The sequence below is a fragment of the Cricetulus griseus genome (genome assembly GCF_003668045.3).
Source record: "Cricetulus griseus strain 17A/GY chromosome 1 unlocalized genomic scaffold, alternate assembly CriGri-PICRH-1.0 chr1_0, whole genome shotgun sequence".
Classification (NCBI taxonomy): domain Eukaryota; kingdom Metazoa; phylum Chordata; class Mammalia; order Rodentia; family Cricetidae; genus Cricetulus; species Cricetulus griseus.
Genome location: NW_023276806.1, coordinates 68569508 through 68590897, shown reverse-complemented (window position 1 = coordinate 68590897; position 21390 = coordinate 68569508). Strand labels below are relative to the sequence as shown.

The 21390-nt window shown below is 41.0% G+C and overlaps 2 pseudogenes; one reads left to right on the top strand and one right to left on the bottom strand.

Moving 5' to 3' along the window:
* Positions 1-1176: 1176 nt before the first annotated feature.
* On the bottom strand, positions 1177-14550 carry LOC100763781 (annotated as a pseudogene).
* A 4760-nt stretch (positions 14551-19310) lies between these two features.
* On the top strand, positions 19311-21083 carry LOC100764065 (annotated as a pseudogene).
* Positions 21084-21390: the final 307 nt, after the last annotated feature.

Sequence of the window (21390 nt, the reverse complement as noted above, 5' to 3'; positions counted from 1 at the left end):
TAGAATGAATAAAGCTATTCATCTCTCCATGTGTTCAAAAGCACTGTTGCTTCCCTTCTTATAGACTACTTTTGTGTCCTCTGTCCATTTTCCCACCAGACTTTTGTACTTTTCTTACATACCTATAGGAGCTCTTTACTATGAAAATGGGCACCTTCAGATAACAAGTAAAAAGCAAACATTACCTCCAGCTCTCTCACTCCTGACTGAAGCAAAACTGGTTTAGAATTGTTGTGGATTTTTGAAACTTTAACCAAAGTTACAAACCTCTTCCATGTTTCAGCTTTATGAAAAGGTTATATGTACTCTAAGATTATAAAATAATCTCCCAATCTTCTTCTTTAACCTAGTTAGTTTTTCAATTTTCTATTGAATATAGATTGATTTGGGCTTAACATGTGAGGTTACTACTACAAACAGTACTCCTCCCCGACCCCCACAGACAATAAACCTGATTATCCTACTACCATTTATTCACTAGAATATCATTCTCCCACATTTGCAATACGACCCTTATCTATGCCAAATAAATCATGTGGTGATATCAGTATTTCAATTATTATAGCCTTAATATATTTCCATCTCTCAGATTGTTCTAGCTATTTGTGCTTATTTCCCCAAGAATCAGCTGTCGGACACTCCAAGGAAACCTTCTTACTGTTTTTCACTAAACTGACACAAAACACACAACTTTTAAAGGAAAATTGACATCTTCTTATCCAAGAATATGATAACTCTCCTGACTTTTCATAGCTCTGTATCACTCGGGTGCATTACTAATGCCTTCATATACAGCATAAATATTGCTTAAGCGTATTCTTTAATTTTTGATGTGTGTGTGCCTATCTATATGGCTGCATATGCCACAATATATATGTGGAGGTGGAAGACAACTTTGTGGAGTCAGTTCTTTCCTTCCATCCTTATGTGGGTTCCAGATATTGAACTCAAGTGGTCAGGTTTCCATGGCAGGCACCTTAACCTGGAAGGGGGGGCATATCTCATTGGTCCCCTTAAGTTTATTCTTTAGCATTTTACTCTTTTTAATAATAGCAGTCTTCAGGTCTTCAGTCTTCTAACTGGCTATTGTTAATATATTTGCCAACAGAGTACTTTTATTATCTTACTCTTTTTTTTTCAGACTAAATTCACTTCCTTTTTCTTGTATAAAAACCCTTACATGGTGGCCATAGCTTGCACCTGTGTCCTCTGGATGGACACTCTGGTATGGGTTTTCACATGATGGCCAGTGAATTCCTGATAAGGAGAGTTGGAGAACTGATGGGAGATGTCCTTCTGTATATGTGTTTCTCTTATTGGGTGATTAATAAACACTGTTTGGCCAATAGATGCAGGAAGATAGGCAGGACTAGGAGACAAGGATAATTCTGGGAAAGGTAGGCAAAGAGAGACTGAGGAGAGACGCCATGTAGCTGAGGAAGGTCCAGACCCTTCTCTGGTAATATAAAGCCATGTAGAAATACTTAGATAAATAGAAATGGGTTAGTAATTAAGAGAGAGCTAGAGAGTAGAAGCCCTAGCCATTGGCCAACAGTTTAATATTTAATGTCTCTGTGTGCTCATTTGGGGCTAAACCGCTACAGTGAACACAGTCTCTTTCAAGAGGTCAGGGGTTGAATAGCTGTGGGTCTTAGAGACGGCATCAAAGGTGGCCTTATCAACATTGCCCAGGGCGACAATGCAGCCTCTGGTTGATGTGCAGCAGTCATCAATACAGCCATCAGCAGCAGCAGCAGCTTCTTGGCACAGGATCAGAGATGATGCCAGCGCCTCTGGGAGCAGGCATGAGACCAACACAGAGCCACAGTGGTCTGTCACTTTGCATGGAACAATGTGAGGCTTGCCAATCTTGTTCTCCCAGTAGCCTCTCCTCATAGGAATGATGGCAAGCTTGGCCCAGATGATGGCTCCTCAAATGGTAGTGGCTACCTCCTTGGAGAACTTAACACCAAGACAAACATGATCATTAGAGTCCCCTATAGTGACAAAAGTCTTGAACCTGGTCCCCTGGCCAGCCTGAGTCTGCTTCTGCACTGCCATGATTTTTTAGAATCTCATCCTTTAGGGATTCGCCAGGCAAAGGACAATTATTTCAGATTCCTTGATGGGCAGAGAGAACAAGTAGATCTCCTTCAGGGATTGATCTTCATGCCCTTGACCAGGCAACCCAACTTGGTGACAAAGATCCACTCCTTGTCTTTGACTTTAACTCCCAAGCCCTGTGGCCTTGACCATGACTGTAGCTCCTAAAACTATTGCCCAATTCACTGCTGAAGCTATTGTAGCCTCCTAATCCTGGTCCCCCAGTCCTCCAGATGCTCCCGCTGCACCTGAGTATAAACTGTTGGTGTTTCCCAGAAGTTAAGAAGTTCTTTTTTTTTTTTTTTTTTTGGTTTTCTGTAGCTTTGGAGCCTGTCTTAGAACTTGCTCTGTAGACCAGGCTGGCCTTGAACTCACAGAGATCCATCTGCCTCTGCCTCCCAAGTGCTAGGATTAAAGGCATGAGCCACCACCAGCCGACCAGAAGCTCTTATTCTTTATGATTAGTTTTTCACTTGATTCTATTAGAATTTTATATCCCATTATTTGCAAATGGCAATTATTTATCTTTTTCCTAGTTTTTATACCTTTATGATTTTTTTTCTTGTACAGAGGCATTGGCTTGTGATTTCAAAACACTACTGGTAAATGGGGAAGACTCTGGATTATCCTTCTATGGTCCTGTTATCAACTTCTTTATAAGTCTGAATAGCTTTAGGGATTAAAATGAACATAACTTACATTCCTGGAATAATTCCTTACTATGTTTTAGGTGTTTCTTTTTTAACAAAATCAATAATGAATACTGAATTTTATCAAATGCCTCAACTGTAAAAATAATCAGTTTTTCTATTTATAATAAATAAGATAATGCCATTAATAAAATTTATAGTATTACATTTTCTTCCATTATTAAACTTCACTTGCTATGTTGTTTTATCCTTTTTTAAGTACACAAAGTACAAGTGTAAAGTGTTACCTCACTCAGTTTTCTAAGCAGCTCTCTAGACAGGGTCTTCCTGCCCTACATGCTCTGCCCCACGGTCACTCTATTCCATCAGCAATGGCCTCCTCATACGCCATGGCTCAAACAATAAGCTGCATCTGGCATACACACTGTTCCTCGACTGTCTGTCCCCACATGTCCCCACACCATTCATCTTCGTGTCTCTGTTCATATGTGACCTCAGCACAGAGGCCTTTCCTGCCTGCCCCACACAAATGCCTTCCAGTCATGTTACACTCTACCCTGACTCTGGCTTATTTTTGTCTACAGCCCTGTCACCATCTACCAAGTGGACTATGTATACTTTAACAGATCACACTGTGCCCAGCAGAAAGTAAGCCCCATGAAAAGACACATTTTACCTGCTTTGCCCCTTGTTTTAGATTCCCAGCATGAAGAACAGGCCCAACACTTTCAAATATCTTAGGATTTGTTACATGTGCCAACGAAAAAAACAAATGAAGATCCCAGCTTAGGGAGCCTGGTAGGTAAAATCCTACAGTGGCAGAGCTGCAACCACAGCTTTAGACTAACTTTCCATTTCTTTCTTTTAACCATTAAAACAAATGATGCTTAATTTGAGGTCACAGAAAATGGTCGTGCAATCTTAGAACTACCAAAATGTCACTGAAAGTCAGAGCATAGCTGGGCAGACAGACCATGTACAGGGGAAGAAAGACTGTCAATTGATGTTTCCCAAAGCCCTCTTGGAAATCACAGGCATCTCTCTTCCTAACACCCATGGTCTTCATAGCAAGCCTCCTAACATAGTGCTCAGAGCATCCGTGCATGTCCTTAAACAGCTAAGAAATAAAACTAGGTATTTTAGGACCAAGCCACCAGTATGTTGGTGAAACACATGCTAGAACTTCTATCTCCCAGGAGACTCACCTAGCTACATCATTGCCAATGATGACAGTAGGATCTAACTTTTAATAAGCTACTAACATTTTCAAAGTTGACTTTGCTTTGGTTTCAACAGCCAAGTTAGAATTAGGTACTCCTCATAAGTTTTTTTGTTGTTGTTGTTGTTTGTTTTTGTCTTGTATTTGTTTTTGTTTTGTTTTTCTTATATTCTTTCATCAAAGCAACTTTAGGCTAAAATCAAAAACTGCACAAATTTCCATGTATGATATTGAACAGCATCTTTAATTTGTTTTCAGAATTTAATCAAACTCCATATATTTTAGGAACTTCAGGGTTGATGCACCATGGCAACATGTCACATATAATTCCATAGATGTGAAGCATAATAAGTGGAGAGTGACCCAGTGAGGTGCAGCTGAATGTCTGAATCTCTGGATTTAAAAGACATGGCCCATTTGTGGTATTTCTAAACAGTAAATATATCATTTTCCAACATTTCACTATCAAATTAGAGTAGTTTTTCTGCCAGCACTCACCACAAAAAGACTTCTCTAATAGTTTCTCCTTACTGGCTTCTATTCAAAGGTAAATGAAAGGCAGTAAAATTAATGGGAAATATATTCAATTACTTAAAATGCATCAGCCAAAAGAAAACCTGTTTCAGAGCTGTGTTATGAGCTGTGAGATTACATCACCTTCACTTAATCTTCAATTCCAATGGCAGGTAACAGAATTGAGGATTAGTCATGTGACAAAACACCTCCTTTGCAAAGCCTTAAATTCTCACCTTGGTCAAAGCCAGAGTAAAGCCCTGTCCCTTAGCCTTTTACATTCAGTATGCCACAGATGTAAAGTTTCACACTGGGGAGAAGTCAGATTTCAGGGCTCCCAGCAACTTTCCATCTTCTCAAGTCACTCTGTTGACTCGTCCCTTGACTTTCTCAACGATCAAGATGGTGAGGAAGAAAGATCTTTCCGTATAACTGTGAAGTGCCACCAAGTATATTTGTCCTTTAAGCCTGCATACAGAGTGACAACAGGAAACTAAGATCTAAGTAAGATTTTAAATTTTACTATGAAAATCATATTCTAGCACTTGACTTAAATGTTTCAAAATTTTAATAGATTATTGAAATGAAGTGAACTGAAGAAATTTTTGTTACATTTAATGGCCCAAAGAATTTTTAAAGTAACATTTTAAAGATATCACACTTCATTAAATTAGGGGGTGTGACAGTTACACCAATTCAGAAATGCCTGCTTAGCATTGGGAAGTAGGGAATCTAAACAGCAATTGCTATTTATTTTTAATGAAGGCTAGTCTTAAATTAAAAAAAAAACAAGTAATTGAGAAAAACTCACCTTGATGAAACTCAGCTTATGACTCTGGCAGTGTAGCTCTGGTGGTAGAGCGCTAGCCTATCTCCCACAAAGCCCTAGGTTTGATTCCCAGCACCACATATACCAACTGTGGGAGTGCACACTTGTAATCCCAGAACTTAGAAAGTAGAGGCAGAGCCATACTGGTCTAGAAATGTTGAACTTAATTTTTTTTCCATTTATACAGGAGTAACGCACTGTATTAAATATGTAAGGTCTTAAAAAAAAAAGAAGGGATTTTGAGAGCCCATCCCATGTGAAGGAATGCTCTCTTGGCCTGGACACATGGGGAAGGGCCTAGGCCTGGCCCAGGATGATGTGGTAGACTTTGGGAAGCCCCTTTTGAGGGCCTTACCCTGCCTGGGGAGTGGAGGGGGGGATGGCTAGGGGCAGGTGGGATGTTGGGAGGGAGGGAAGGGAGAGGGAGAAAGGATTGACATTTGAAGCAAGCTTGTTCCTAATTTGAACTAATAAAATAAAAAAAATAAAGAAAGTAGAGGCAGGAGAATCAAGAGTTAAGTCATCGTCAGCTCCACAGGGCATTCAATGGCAGCCTGGGCTACATGAGACTTGAAGAAATACAGAGATAGCAGAGAATGGGAGGATAAGAAGAAGGAGATGGGAAGGTGAGAGAGAAGGAGAAGGAAAACAGAGCTTAATACAAGAAAGTAGTTTATCCATCTGATTAATATGATCATCTTGTCCTTTATCTAGGGGTTCTAGAGATTATAAACATCATCCGGTTCATCTCTTGTCTATGATTATCAGAGGGAAAGGGACTGTATTATCATTGACAAATAGGAAAGAGATTTTAGCAACGAGAAAAATAGAGAGGATCTGTGTTTCAAGACAAAGAACAGGAAATAGGATGTGTATCCTTTCTTTGGCTTGGGCTTTTTAGAGGGAGAAAAGTAAATCACACTATGAGAATGAACCACATGCAATTGAACATATTTGGAGTTTATTATGCTATGGCCATGCATGCAACCATGTGGAATATTCCTTTCAGTGTGTAAATACATGTCACTGGACAGGATAGGATTAGGTGGGAGAACCAGACTAAGGATACTGGGAGGAAGAAGGACGGAGTCAGAGGAGTCGCCAGTCAACACAAAAAGGAAACAGGGGGTGCAAGATGAAAGAGAGGTAATGCCACATGGCAGAATGGAGATTAATAGAAATGAGTTGATTAATAGAAATGGGTTAGTTTAAGTTGTAAGAGATAGTAATAAGTCTGAGTTATGGGCTGGGCATTTATAAATAATATTAAGTCTCTATGTTTGTTATTGAGGAACTGCCTGGCGAGAAAGAAAGTCCACCTACACACAGACTTTCAGGAAAAATAGGCTTGGCAGAATCACTCCAACATTCAAAAGTTCATATCAGCCTATGAATGTGCTGTTTTGTAATCCAACAAACACACTAACAACATCACCACATCCACTTGTGCCTTTGAATCATGGAAGCAGGAGATGCTCACAGCTGAGAAAATCCCAACTTTCATATGCAATCTCTAACACAGAAAACATTAAAACAATGAAGACAAGCTTTACAAAACAAAACAGTCATGAACATGAGAGAGTGTAAAGGAAGGGAGACCCAAAGAGCTGAAAAAGGGAGAGGGAGAATTGGAAGTGACATAAACACAGAATTCGTGTGTGAAATTATCAAAAGAAATAAAACACAAATCGAGTGTTGGTGAAATGTTTCAGTGGTTTAAGAACTCCCTGCTCTTCTAGAGGACCTAAGGCAGGCATCTTACAACTGATGGTAACTCCAGCTTCAGGAAACCTGATACCCTCTTCTAGCCCACACACAACATGTACTCACTTGGACACATATACATGTGAATAAATAAAAATAAATCTTAAAAAAGCACACATTGTCTTAGTTTGCTTTCTGTTGCTGTGATGAACACTGTGACCAAAAGCAACTTGGGGAGGAAAGGCTGTGTTTCATATCTTACTGTTACAGTAAGAGAGGTCATCAGAGAAGGAACTCAAGGCAGTAAACGTAAGGAAGGAACTGAAGTAGGGATCATGGTGGAGTGCTGTTTTACTGGCTTGCTCAGTTTCCTGGGTTATATAACCCAAGACCCCCACCCATGGGTGGCTTTATCCATAGTAGGCTGAGCTTTTTCGCCTCCATTATTAATCAGGAAAATGCCCCCACAAGTTTGCCTACAGAACAATCTGATGGGAACATTTTCTCAATTGAGGATTCCTCTTCTCAGATGACTCTAGCTTGAATCAGCTGACAAAAAAAAAAAACAACCAGCACTAGCTCCTCCAGTCATAGCCTCTAGAGTAGCTGGATTTACCTTTTCTATTTAGATGCAAATTCATTCTGTCATACCAGCTCCCACTGCATAAAGCAGAGATTTAGAGGGCTATTTTGGGTTTGTTTTCTTATTGGAAAAAAATTAAATTAAATTTTTTTTAAAAAAAATGTTAGTTACCAGGAAGGACCCAGAGTTAACAGGAACTTCAGAGATGGTCAGGGCAGCTCACAACTGTAATACCAGAACTGGGGAAGTAGAGGCAGGAAAATTGCTGACTTTGGCTTTCTTTTGAGGTCAACCCTGGGGGTACAGAGTGAATCCCAGTTCAGAAAGGAAAACTTGAGGGAAATTAGAGCCTGCTTTACTTCAGGCTCCTTCCTAAAATAATCCCTGGCCAGATGCTGCTCCCTAGAAACAGATTCCCCACCATAGGTTGGGAGATTGACTGCATAAAGCCTTGTAGCCCCTGAACCCAAGCCTGCCCTTCCTCAGTGACCCCTCTGCATACGCACTCACAGACCCCCAGAAACTATACCCCCTACCCTACTAGTCTAGAACAAAAAGCCTCATTCAAGTGCAACTGTGGTTGTTGGCATCATGCACTAGCCCAGAAAGGCCAAGTCCACACAGCCAGCATTTGAAGCAATTAGTTAACATCATACCCACTGTGTCTGTGCCACAGAGTAAACTCCTAGAGCAGAAATTTAATATGGCCACAGGCCAAACAAAGGAAAGCAAAAACTTAGTGGAACACAGAGGGCAAAGATATCACCATCAATTACCCAGCCTAAATTCAGAATACTGACACCAGTGACTAGACAAATACAGAAGCTCTCACAGGATTCATTGGATTGGACTAAAGGGAGTGTAATAAGGCAGAGCAGGAAACCCTGTCCTTCATTACTGTTAACAAACAATAGCAAAAACTCAAAAATTAGTAATATTCTATATCAGCTATAAAAAGAAATGGTGTTAATATGCACAGTCCTGATACAGTCACCTAACTCAGAATTCTCAAACCCCTTGACAGCCAGCAAGAGACCACACCCACAAATAAATTTCCTATCCACCTGCTAACAGGGAACTAAAACAAATGACTGGCATCTTGGTGTCCTGTTCGGTACCCTTTCTCAGTGGAAGTGACTCAAGCCAGAACAACTACTAAGCACAATATTCCTTCTAGAAAATGCTCTCATCACAAATACCAGTCCAAATTCACAAAATAAAAGCAAATGAAATCCTACCTACAAAGCTCCATTTCCTGCACTATTAAGCAAAAAGCACAAGTGGAAGAAGCAGAGGCTTTGACCTCTGGCTTGAGCACAAATGGAATTACCCTGCCACACATTATTTAAAAATGCAAAGCACAAGCAAGCTCCAGTTAATTTGTCACTTGGAGAAAGCACTGCACTTTTATGATGAGAATTCATTTATGAGATGCTCTCAGAACAGTTTTCCCCTTAACCTTCCCAATTTATCTTACATTCGCCACTCTTCCGAAGCAAACTTTTATGTGCAATTTTAAAGCCATGTAATGCACATCATGAGGGCACTGGTCTCCAAAACCCGAAGAATAGTGAGGATGAGGTGATGATACCAGCTGCCAGTGCTTTGCCCTCTCCTGACCTAACATGCTAAAAAAAACAGGATAAGCAGGATTTTCAAAGAGGACAAAAGAAGAGGGGCTGGGACCAGCTTTTACTGGACTGAGATACAGGGAAATTAAATCTACAGTGTTCTGCTCTTTTAAAAAAATTAAATAAGAAATAGCAGGAAGAAATCCACATTGTAACATGATCTACTTGCTTTAGAGCAGTGGTTCTCAACCTTCCTAATGCTGAGACACCTTCCTACAGTTCTTTGTATTGTGGTGATCCCCATCTATAAAACTATTTTGTTGTTACTTCCTAACTGTAATTTTGCTACTGCTATGAATCACAATGTAAATATCTGCATTTTCCAGTTGTCTTAGGTGACAACCATGGTGAGCCCACCCCCAATTGGTACATCTACAATACAACCTCTACATGTAAGGCTCAGGAAACATGCAAGAGAACTGGAAAGACTGTAAGGGCTATAGGAGCAGGACTCCTACAGTACCTTCTAGACATGACAGGGATGCCACACCCATTAAATCTAAACAAGACCTGCATAATGACCATGCCAGTTGGATGGGGGAAATTTCACAATGCTCCATTTCTAGATGAAGAGTTACAGACAGTCAATGGCTGCTAAGAGAAGGAAAATTCATTTCATCCAGGAACAAGAAATCCCAGATAGGTTTTCAAATCCCAAATGGTCAACCCAAAACACAAGTACAAATGGAAAACACTAAATGGTCTCAGTAGGTTTTGCATATGTGTAACACCAACAATTATAGAAGCAGTCATGAATTCCAGAATGAGGCAGGACACAGGAGAAGTTGCAGGGAGAAGAGGAAGGTATAGAATGATGTAAATATAGCGTTCTCATCTATGAAATTCTCAAGAAGTTTTTAAAACTTTAATGTAAACAAGACTCTGTATATCAGGGAGCACCACCCAATGCATTATTGAAGATGGTAGCAATAACTGTGCATTCTTCCCAGATACCAACAGCACAAAAGCCAAGATCACACCAGTGTTGAACCAGTCTAGTTCCAGTTCATGTATATAGCAACTCTTGAGTAGCCAGGACAAAAACAGGGCTGCCAACTCTGAACCAAGGAGGCTTTGGAAAACTTCTTAAAACAGCAATCCTGAAGAAATAATCTGAATTCTTTGGTGGGGAAGGGGACTTAGTGAGTACAGAGGAGTAGTAGGTCTTTTCAGAATCTGGTGAAAATTCTAGACCATCTACATGTGCACATTCGCACACACACACATGCACGCATACATACACATGCACATATGCACACAAACACACACACAGGCACGCACACATACACATACACAATGCACTCACATGCTCAAGCTTTTCTGTTTGTATGGTGATGGGAATCAAATACATCCCATATATGCTCTAACCCTGAGCTACACCCTCAGCCCTATCAGCTTATGACATAATACAGAAACCCTGAAGTTTATTTTAACAACGTGCTTGGATTTAGAGGAGGAAAAACAAATCCAACTCTAAATCCAGCACTGATTGAATCAAATGGGGACTAGGAAACAAAGAGAAATAGGTGTAGATGCATCTATGGAATTTGAACATATGGCAATTTTTTTTTGTTTGATGGCTATAGCTACCTTCTCTTCTACCCATGTAGTGTCCTTTGACTTCTGGAGATGAGTTTTCCTGTGTAAATAAAAACAAAACACTTCCCTTTCCTTTGTGAGGTTTCCATCCAATTTATGAGATATACCTTGGTAGAATACCTAGATATCTCCTTGTCAAGAGGTTTTTCCTTTTCAACTTGAATCTTGATCAACTTTGATGGTATCCAAAGCTTTTCTTCTCCTGTGGAAACAAATGCTAAACCCCTTCCTCAACGTAACACATGTCCTGGTTTCCAAACAGAGGTCAATACATCTTTGAAGTACACTAGATTATTCAGTTCAGTTTTCTCCATAGTCCAGTGTCTTTCTGCAGCCATTTGTCCTTTCTCCTTAGCATTAAGAAAGCTTAGTGTTAATAACACATTATGTAACCTATGTTTGGAGGTTTTTGTTCACCTGGCCTGTTTATGGAGCATTTTTTTTTTTTTTTAGTGTTCTACTAGATTCCTCTACCACTGCTTGTCCTGTGGGATTATGTGGTATACCAGTCACATGCTTTATGTTATAATATTTGAAAAACTGTTCCAATATAGTGGGTACATATGCTGGGGCATTGTCAGTTTTTATTTGTGCAGGTATACCCATAATAGCCATCACCTCTAGCAAGTGTGTAATAATAGAATCAGCCTTTTCAGAGCAGTAGCCCATTGAAACCCTGAAAATGTGTCGATAGTATGATGCACATATTTTAAATTTCTAAATTCTACAAAGTAAAAAGCATCCATTTGCCAAACCTCATTTCTCCGAATGCCCTTAGGGTTACAGCCCGCTGGCAATGGAGCTTGATTTTAAAAAGAACCTTCCACTGGAATCTCTTAACTGGCTGTGAATTATTAAGAGTTGGTACTGTAAATGCAAATTTTCCCTATCATTTTCTTGTAACAGTATAGTGAAGAAACAATCTTTCAGATCAATGACTATGATAGGCCATCCTTTAGGTATCAAGGAAGGCAATGGCATACCAGGCTGCAGAGAGCCCATCGGCTGAATCACTTTATTGATGGCTCTCAGGTCTGTGAGCATTCTCCATTTTCCTGACTTCTTTTTAATAACAAATAAAGAATTCCATGTGGTTAATGTGTCCCCTACACCTATCCTTTTTTTATTTTGTGTTTATGGTTACTTAGATATCCAGTGGAAGGTTTTGACACAAGGAATGCTAAATAGTCCTACCTTGTGCCAGCACTTTGTACAACAACCTTTGGAAACAATTCGTAAGAAATTTCCACAATCCCTTATTTACCATTACATGGACGACATTTTATTAGCACATTCAGCAGGAAGTAACTTAGAGAATACTATGCTCCCTTCCCCGCCATTGTTGTCACTAAGGATAATGTACACCTAGTTAGTGATAGTTTCCTATTGTTTAAGGTTGGGATTGGAAGAGGGTGTTCAGGCTTGGACACCTCTTTCAGATGACTTTAGGGTTTAGTTAAAATAGACATAGTTAGGATGTGACATAAGCAGATTACTGTATCTTCTTGTATTTTACCCTTATGATTGTTAATTATGGATACTTTACACTGTTAAGTTTTAATCCTCTTTTAGACAAAAAGGGGAACTGTAGGGGACACATTAACCATGCTTCCTCGGGGCTGGCTCAGGTGTACCTGGCCACGGCCCCTAAGGCATGGTCAGGGTGATGTGAGGGAGGTTTAAGAGTGAGGCGATGCACATGGTACCCCCTTCTTCCTTCCCTTGGCTTGCTCTACTTACTTCATTCCCTGCCAGCTAGCTAGGTTTCTCTGTAAGTAAGGCATCTCCCAAATAAATATACCCTAATATCTTCACCTGACTCCATATTGGTAATTTGCTCATTAGATAGGCTTATAAAAGTGTCCTGGCTAAGACAATTGTGGTCACATAGGTTCTGTGCTGAGGAAATCCTTCATCAGACCCCACTGGAGACATAAAGCTGAAAGTTCTAGGGATCCTAGGCAGTTTTCAAACAAATCAGGTCTTCATACACCAAACAGGAAAGTCATTTCCTTTGAAAAACAGGCTCCCCAACTAAGATATCATCTAGGAACATATGTTTATACACAACCAGTAGCTGCTTCAGCATCTCTATATAACAGAGGTCCAAGAGTAACTATCAAACTAGAAGCCCAGGCTAGTGGATTTGTATTGAATATAAAGTTGCTTGAACCTTAACATGATTTTTTTTAAATACTGAATTTCCACAGTAACCCATGAAGCATGTTAGAGAAAGGGGAACAGGATGAGGAACCCGAGGTCATCGCTTAGCACCATCACTGGGCTCTCTGAAACCAGTTGTTCTCAAGCTTTTGTAACAGAATCACCCAGTTTAGTAAGTGCAAATTGCTAGTTTGGGGCTCCATCCTCAAAGATTCTGATTTAGTAGTTCTGGAAATTTACATTGTGACAGGCTCTAGGAGAACCCGGTGCTTGTAGTCCCAGATCATACTCTGAGATCCATCAAATGTCATAGTTTCTATTCCTTTTCCATGTCTTTAGTCTGCTTCTGTTGCTGCAATAAAGCATCTCAACTAAAGCAACTCCTAGAAGAAAGGGTTTATTTCGGCTCACAGTTCAGGGTATAGTCCATCATGGCAGAGATTCAAAACAGCAGGACCTTGAGGCAGATGATGGCACCAAATCCATAATCAGAAAGCATAGAGAAATGAATGCCAGGGCACAGTTCAGCCTCTCCACTCTATATGGTCCTGGATTCCTACTGTGGGAATGGCCCTGCCCACAGTGAAGATGGGTCCTCCCACATCATCAACCCAATCAAGACCATTCCTCATGGATATTCTGAAAGACCAAACCTTTCTAGATAACCCCACAGGCATACCCAGAGGCCTGTTGCAGTTGTTTTTACTCTTTGGGGGTCCACCCACAGCTCCCAAATAATCACAGAGAGACTTATTATTTTTTATAAATGCCCAGCCTTAGCTTGGCTTATTTCTAGCCAGCTTTTCTTTCCTTAAATTATTCTGTCTACCTTTTGCCTCTGGGCTTTTTACCTTTCTCTACTCTATATTCCTTTCTTTACTTCTTACTTCATGGTTAGCTGTGTTGCTGGGTGGCTAGCCCTTGGAGTCCTTCTCCTTCTCATTTTCTTGCCCCTTCTTCTCTATTTCTCTTTCTATTTATTCTCTCTGCCTAGTAGCCCCACCACCACCACCTATCCCTCTCCTGCCCAGCTACTGGCCTTTCAGCTATTTATTAGATCAATCAGGTGCTTTAGGCAAGCAAAGTAACACAGCTTCACAGAGTTAGACAAACACAACATAAAAGAATGCAACACTTCTTTGCATCATTACACAAATATTCCACAGAATAAAAGAATGTAACACATCTTTAATATTCCACATCAGGCTGTCTAGTTGAGTTCAGATCCTGTCAAGTTGTCAATTAACACTAACCATTACACTAACCTATAAAACTAGAGCCCAACTGATTATGCTGCCATTCTTTTGTAGGAATAATAAAAGGTTTTAAAACAACCACTGAATTTAATTATACCCGGGTCCCTCCATTTCTGACTCTACTGCAGCTCATGTGGTTTAAGATCTGAAATGTACCCCCAAAGACTTGCATGTTGGAAGGTTGTTCCCCAACAAAACAATGGACAGAAGTAGAGAACTTTCTGGAAATCCCTGGATCATGAGGAGTCTGACCTCATCTTCTTGATACTGTGACAAGATGTTATCATCTGCTGAGTTCATGGCCGAAAACCACACCATCAAGTTTAAAATAAAATCACACACAGAAAAAGCTCATAATATTATAAGTAAGCTTACAATTTTGCATTAAGGTTCACATTCACAGCTATCCTTTGCCACATGCAGCTAATGGGCTGCAGGCTGGAGGTAATCGATTCCCATATTAATGGAAGAGTGTGAGGTGATAAGAATTTGGGAGGCAGAACCCTAATTAAAGGAAAGGTGTTACTGTGGGGCATTCCCTTGGGGATTGTATCTTGCCCTGACCCTTCACTTCCCTGCTGCCATGAGGTAAAGCAGCTTTGCTTCACCATGCCCCTCCACCATGATGCCGCACTACCACTATTAGAAAAAAAAAAAAAAAATGCAGTTAAGAAACTATTGACTGAAATCTCTGAAACTATGAGGAAAAATAAATGTTCCCTCCATGAAGCTGAAGTTCCTCAAGAATTCTAGCAGCAGTGGAAAGCAAACCCAATAAACAAAGATTTGATAAGACATTAGAAAAACAAAAATCACAAACCAGCCCAGGAGGCTCATAGAGGGCTACACAGAGCAGAACAAGTGACAATCAGTCAAATCACATGTGTGTCTAGACTTCAATCACAGGAACTTCCAAATGCACTGAAGGCAGCCACTAAACTCTCATGTAAAGGGATTTGAAAAACAGACTCTCTCCAGGAGTAATTACCTTTAATTAATCTTGTCCAGTCATACAGATACCCTTTAGAAACCAAGGACTTCTCAATAAGAGTCATGTGATATTTTGCCCAAAAGAAGATGTCACATACTGGTGCTTATTGCCAAATAACATCACCTACTACACAGCTAAACCTTTTCTTTATAGCACATGCGATTTGACTGATTGTCACTTGTTCTGCTCTGTGTAGCCCTCTATGAGCCCCCTGGGCTGGTTTGTGATTTTTGTTTTTCTAATGTCCAAGCTAAGTATAAAGCACCAGGATCATTAGATCACCATCACAACACCATTACAATTGAAAGGAAAAATAATGAGGAGTTGAGAGGCAGATGAGCATGTTAGGAGCTTTAATTTATAAGTCGCACATAATGATAGTATTCAAAACCATCTGTGTCGGACAAAAGAATAGGTTGGAGCTTCTAGGTAGATCTCACTTTATTTTTCTGGGAAATCAGAATTATCCACAATCGTGAGAGTGCCCTAACCTATGAACACTGTCTATCCTTTACCATGTCACCATCATTTTCAGTTAAGTAAGGACCCTTCTGTCTGTCCTTCCACCATTTCATCATCCTACCTCCATCTGGTTCTATTCAACCTTCCAACATTCTAAGACTTGGCCTCTACTTACTGGAAGAAGATGTAGCATGTTTAAATGCAAAAATGCACAAAGAAACCTGTTTATACCAGTCACATGACCTTCAACATATTTTCATATGAACTGTCCCATTTTCTTGGCTAGAAATGCTTCAGAAGTCTTCCATTCCTCCCAAGAGCCTTGAAACCATCCTTTCTCCATTTGCCTCCTTCAGTGGGTGCCTATCTGTTCACAAACTTTTACTGTGCTTGCCCCTAGTCCACACTTATCACCACCTTAAGTTCTTCAGCTGATTCTGTAAATGAAAACTTTTAAACAGGCAATTTAGAAAACTAGAAAACCTTGACAGGACTGGATTTAACTAATGAGACAAAATGACAACTGCATGGCTGGCTGCCAAGCTATCACTAGCAGTTTGAGAACTAGATACAAAATAGCTGACAGCTGGCAGAGTGACCTCTGTAGTTTATCTTTTGTTTTGTTGATGCTCTATGCTAGGTATGAAATGTAAAATTTGTGGTAGTTTAGAAAGAGACTGTCAACTCAACATTTAGTAAAATGGGGTCAGGGCTGCTAGTGGAACAAAGATTTACTAACTAGATGGAACTATTTTACCTGCCCAGATATATAGTATTCCTGCATTGTATGCTCTGAAAGAATTGTTTTCAACTAGGAGAATAATCATTTCTTTGCTAAAATGTTTATCTCTCACAAATTTAGACCTTTACCTAGGACCTCTACAAACTATTCAAGTGTAGAATATATTTTTAAATGTATCTACATTTCAATAATGTCAGCAATCATACTGTCATAAAATATATCCTCAACTTTTAAAAGAAATGTAAGTTTTCACAATATACAATTTCAAAAATAAATAGTCTCCTATATTGGTAAAAAATTAAACTCTTAAAATATAAAAATTTGAGTTAAAAATAGCTACCTTAAGAGTCCCTTTATTAGTGTGGCACACGCCTTTAATCCCAGAACTCAGGAGGCAGAGGCAGGTGGATCTCTGTGAGTTTGAGGTCAGCCTGGTCTCCAGAGCGAGTGCCAGGATGGGCTCCAAAGCTACACAGAGAAACCCTGTCTCGAAAAAACAGAAAAACAACAACAAAAAAAGAGTCCTTTATTTCATGGTATCCATAAAATAAATAACAATCTGTCTTAATATGCAAAAAGATACAAGATACTAATTCCAAGTGTATGAAAAAGTTCTTCCTACTCCCTCCCCAGCAGCATTAGTGAACGACTGTAGCTTGGGGTCGCTCCACAACAAAGGTATTAATACTGTAAGCCACCCTGCTACAATGCTGTTCTACTTTGTGCTTTAGAAACCATTGCTGCAAGTCGACACTGGAGATAAATCAGAGAGATTAACACAGTGTTACCTTGAAGAAGCAATTAAAAAAGGGAGAAAAGCAGCAACTAAACCCCAAACCATTTGCTCTTTCACAATAGGAAGCTGAAGATAATCTTATTTGCTAAACATAAATCACTGAGATCTAGCCAACTTCTTAAATGATATTCCAGGTGGAAATGCTGCAGAGCCGGGAGCTGGTTACAGAAGCATTTACTTCCAGCTCTGAAACAAACTGGACCAGTTTGTCTTGTGGCTTCTGAGAAAGTGATCATTCGAACCAATGAAACAATCAACAGAAGGGCTTCCCTAAAGCCACTCACTTTCTATTTTTGTCACCACCCTCACCAGCTACTTCTAACAGTATTAGGTTTCTTGCAACCAAATTTGCCTCCTCTCTCCTCCTTGCTTATGTGAAAGCATTTAGAGAACAGAAAGTAAATACCAGCAGTTTTACTTTCTCATATACTTTTGGAGTAAAATCACTTTTTTTTAAAGTCAAGATAGATGAGTGTATATGTGTCTCTGTACATACATACATTTTTTTCCTTTGGATTCTTTTAAAACTCTGTAAGGTTTGTGAAGAAGGCTGTCACAGAGGCAGCTATTTCTGAGGGGGTTTGTTCACATCCAGCTGCTGGCAGCAGTCTGACTTTTCCTTCCATTTCCTCATGTTGAAGTCTGGGACAGAGAGGCTTTGAGAACTTCGATACCCGAGTCAGCCATCTATTTGTTAAAGGCGCGACACTGATGGCAGAATGCTTCAGAGGCATTGCTGAGTCCTACATCTGAAGGTTTGAGAAGAGACGCTCTTCCTGGGGTTCTTTCTCCTCAATTGCATGGGAAATGCCAGCTCCTGATAGAGATCCACTATGCCCCAGAAAAGTGACTCTGCTGCGTGGAGTGGGTGCCAAGGAGACAGACCAGACAAAAGCCAGTCCCTGCATCAGACTAAAGCTTCATTTAGTTTTAAAGTTTACTGTAACAGGAAGCCCTGTATTAAATCTCAGACCCCCATACATTTTAGATTCTTATTCTCTAGCTCTAGATAGTCCCTTATACTCAGTTAAGGAACCAAAATATTCATATAAACCATGTTCACACCTGCCAGAAGCTACATTACAAGCTACTTCAAAACTTTGCTTTGGTCTGCTTTTCCACCTCCTATGTGCTGTTCACACCCCACACACCTCTTCCACACCACACAGGAACTATTGATTTCTTTACCCCCTACCTACCAAGGGTATTGCCTCCCAAAGCAACTGGTGATGAATTGTCTAGAACTTGACCTCCCCACATCAGACCTGGTCATGATTCTGTTTCTTTCCCAAAACAGATGTTGAGATGATTCATTGCGATTTATATTCATTGCTATGGCTGCCCTACAATTTTCCTGTCTTTGCCTCTCATTTTCCAGCCACTGCACAGGGAGCGTCCTGTTCCAGGACACCTGTAGAAAGTCAAGGTGTTAAACTCACTAGCTTTGGCCATGTCAGGAAACTAAGTTGCCTGGCCCTTAATATATGTCTATTCTTACTAATTTAGCCTATACAGATTTCCATTAATGATGAAAAGACAAAATAAGAAACACACATAAGCCAGGCATTTTGGCACCTTTTAAATTTTTTTTTATTTCTTCAAATGTTTGTTTATACCATGTTCACATTTCTTTCTTTTATTGAAAATAGTTTTTACAATTTCTGCTCCTCTACTCTTCTCAGATCCCCCCAACCTCCCTCCTGTCTCTCATTAAAAAACAAACAGGCTTCTAAGGAATAATAATAAAATATAATAAGATGAAACAACAACAAAAAAATCCAGTCAGAGGTGGTGCACTCCCAGCACTCGGGAGGCAGAGGCAGGAGGATCTCTGTGAGTTCCAGGCCAGCCTGGTCTATAGAGAAAGTTTCCAGGACAGCTAGGGCTACACAGAAAAACACTATCTCAAGAAACAAACAAACAGGGAGGAGCAGAGACCCGCAGCACCAGAGGTGGTAGTGGTGGCGACCAAAGGTCCCTCGGCGCTGCAGCTCCGAGCACGCGACTGGCTGGGAAGTTTCAGGCCATCCACGAGCCACCAGAAAAGGATTGCCAGCCATAGAAGGACAACATCCAAAGTCCCAATGCACAGATTGGCCCCCAGTCAAACCAAGAGGAGCCGGTCACCATTTGCCAGCACACGTGGTCGTTGGGATAACAGAGAGAGCTCTGGAACCAGCCTGAATGTTGAGAATGAGGATTATCCAGGTATCCTCCAAGAGAGTACAGGGCCTCCGGGAGCCGAAGAGGATTGGCTTATGGGCATATTGACACTCTGGGGGCATGGGATAGCGAGGAGAAGGGAGCTGGGCCTGTTGACAGACTGCCAATAAGAGGGAAAACCGGCAAGTTTAAGGATGATCCAGAGAAAGGGGCAGGATCTCCCAGCTTCTCTAGTGTTAACCATGATGTGAAAGAGGAGCTTGGCAAGGTAGAACCCCCTCCTGCTGCAAGGTGCTCTGCTAGCAGAGCTGAGTTCTTGAAGCAAAGTGGTATGGCCTCTCAAATGTCTTCTGCCGAAGGCAGGGCAGTGGCAAAGGGTAACAACAGCTTGGAGAGGGAGAGGCAGAATGTATCAGCCCGTCCTAGCAGGGCTCCTGTGAGTATGTGTGGGGGTGTGGAAAACTCCCCAAAGAGTGCAGAGGAACCAGCGGTAAGACCAAAAGTCCGGAATGTGGCAACTACAAACTGCATGAAACCAAAAATACTTTTTGATATTGATGATGATGATGTACCACAGAGTATTTCCAGGTGGAGAGATGCTGCCGATGCTGATGCTGACAAAGCCCATGCAGAGGGCCTACCAAGAAGAGCCCAAGGTGAGTGTGCAGGCAGCTCCTCTGAGTCAAAGTATTCTGAAGACAAGAAGGATAACAGGAATGGGCAGGTGAAACCAGAGAAAGTGTCAAGATGGCGATGCACCATGGCTGACTCTGACTTCTGGTCATACACTGATGACTACTACAGATACTATGAAGAAGTCTCTGACAGTGACAAAGAATGGATGGCTGCTCTGAGCCAGAAGTATCGAAGACGGGAACAACTCCAGTCTTCCAGTGGGGAAAGCTGGGAGCCTCTGCCAGTAAAGGAAGAACCGGAACCTCAGCAAGCTCGCAAGAGTGTGAACGCCAGCGGAGCTGGGAGCCTTGCCAGTACCAGTGTTGGCAGCAATGGCAGTGGTTATCCTGAAGAAGTGCAAGATCCGTCTCTTCAGGAAGAAGAGCAGGCCTCCCAAGAAGGAAAAATTCCTTGGCTCCGGTACAATGATAACGAAAGCAGCAGTGAAGGGGATAACAAGTCCGGCCATGAGATGATGCAGCCTGGGATGTTCATGCTGGATGGAAACAACAACCTGGAAGATGACTCCAGTGTGAGCGAAGACCTAGAAGTGGACTGGAGCCTATTTGATGGCTTTGCAGATGGGTTGGGAGTGGCAGAAGCCATCTCCTATGTGGATCCTCAGTTCCTCACCTACATGGTCTCGAAGAGCGCCTGGCCCAGGCGATGGAGACTGCTCTTGCGCACCTGGAGTCTGTCAAGGTGGCTAACCCACCAGCAAGCAAGGAGAGCATTGATGCACTTCCTGAGATCCTGGTCACTGAAGATCATGGTGTAGTGGGCTGGGAAATGTGCTGTCCCATCTGCTACGGTTAATATGTGCAGGGGGAGGTGGCAACTGAGCTCCCGTGCCAACACTATTTCCATAAGCCATGTGTGTCCATGTGGCTTCAGAAGTCCGGCACCTGCCCAGTGTGCTGCTTCATGTTCCCTCCCCCACTCTAAAGGCCAAGGCTCTTTACTCTTAGCCTGGTTATTTTCCCTATCTGAAACCCACAATACTACAGAAGCCCTTTTCAAAATTAACAATGGCAATGAAATCAGTCAGTCAATTAAACTAAACTTGTTGATTCCTTGTGATTATTTCCAATGTGAAAATGGTTGTGTCCAATTACATTTAAAAAACATCCCTTCTTCGAGAAGGTAGAAAGGGGAAACTAAACTTTCTAAATGCTACTTGAGATTGCAGCAAGAACATAAATTTTCTAATCTGAAAGTTGAAACAATCATATTTGTTCTATAGACTATGTTGCTCTTTCCTTGTTGATGTCAAGTTTATCTGTTAAATACGTTGGAAAGACAAAAATCACT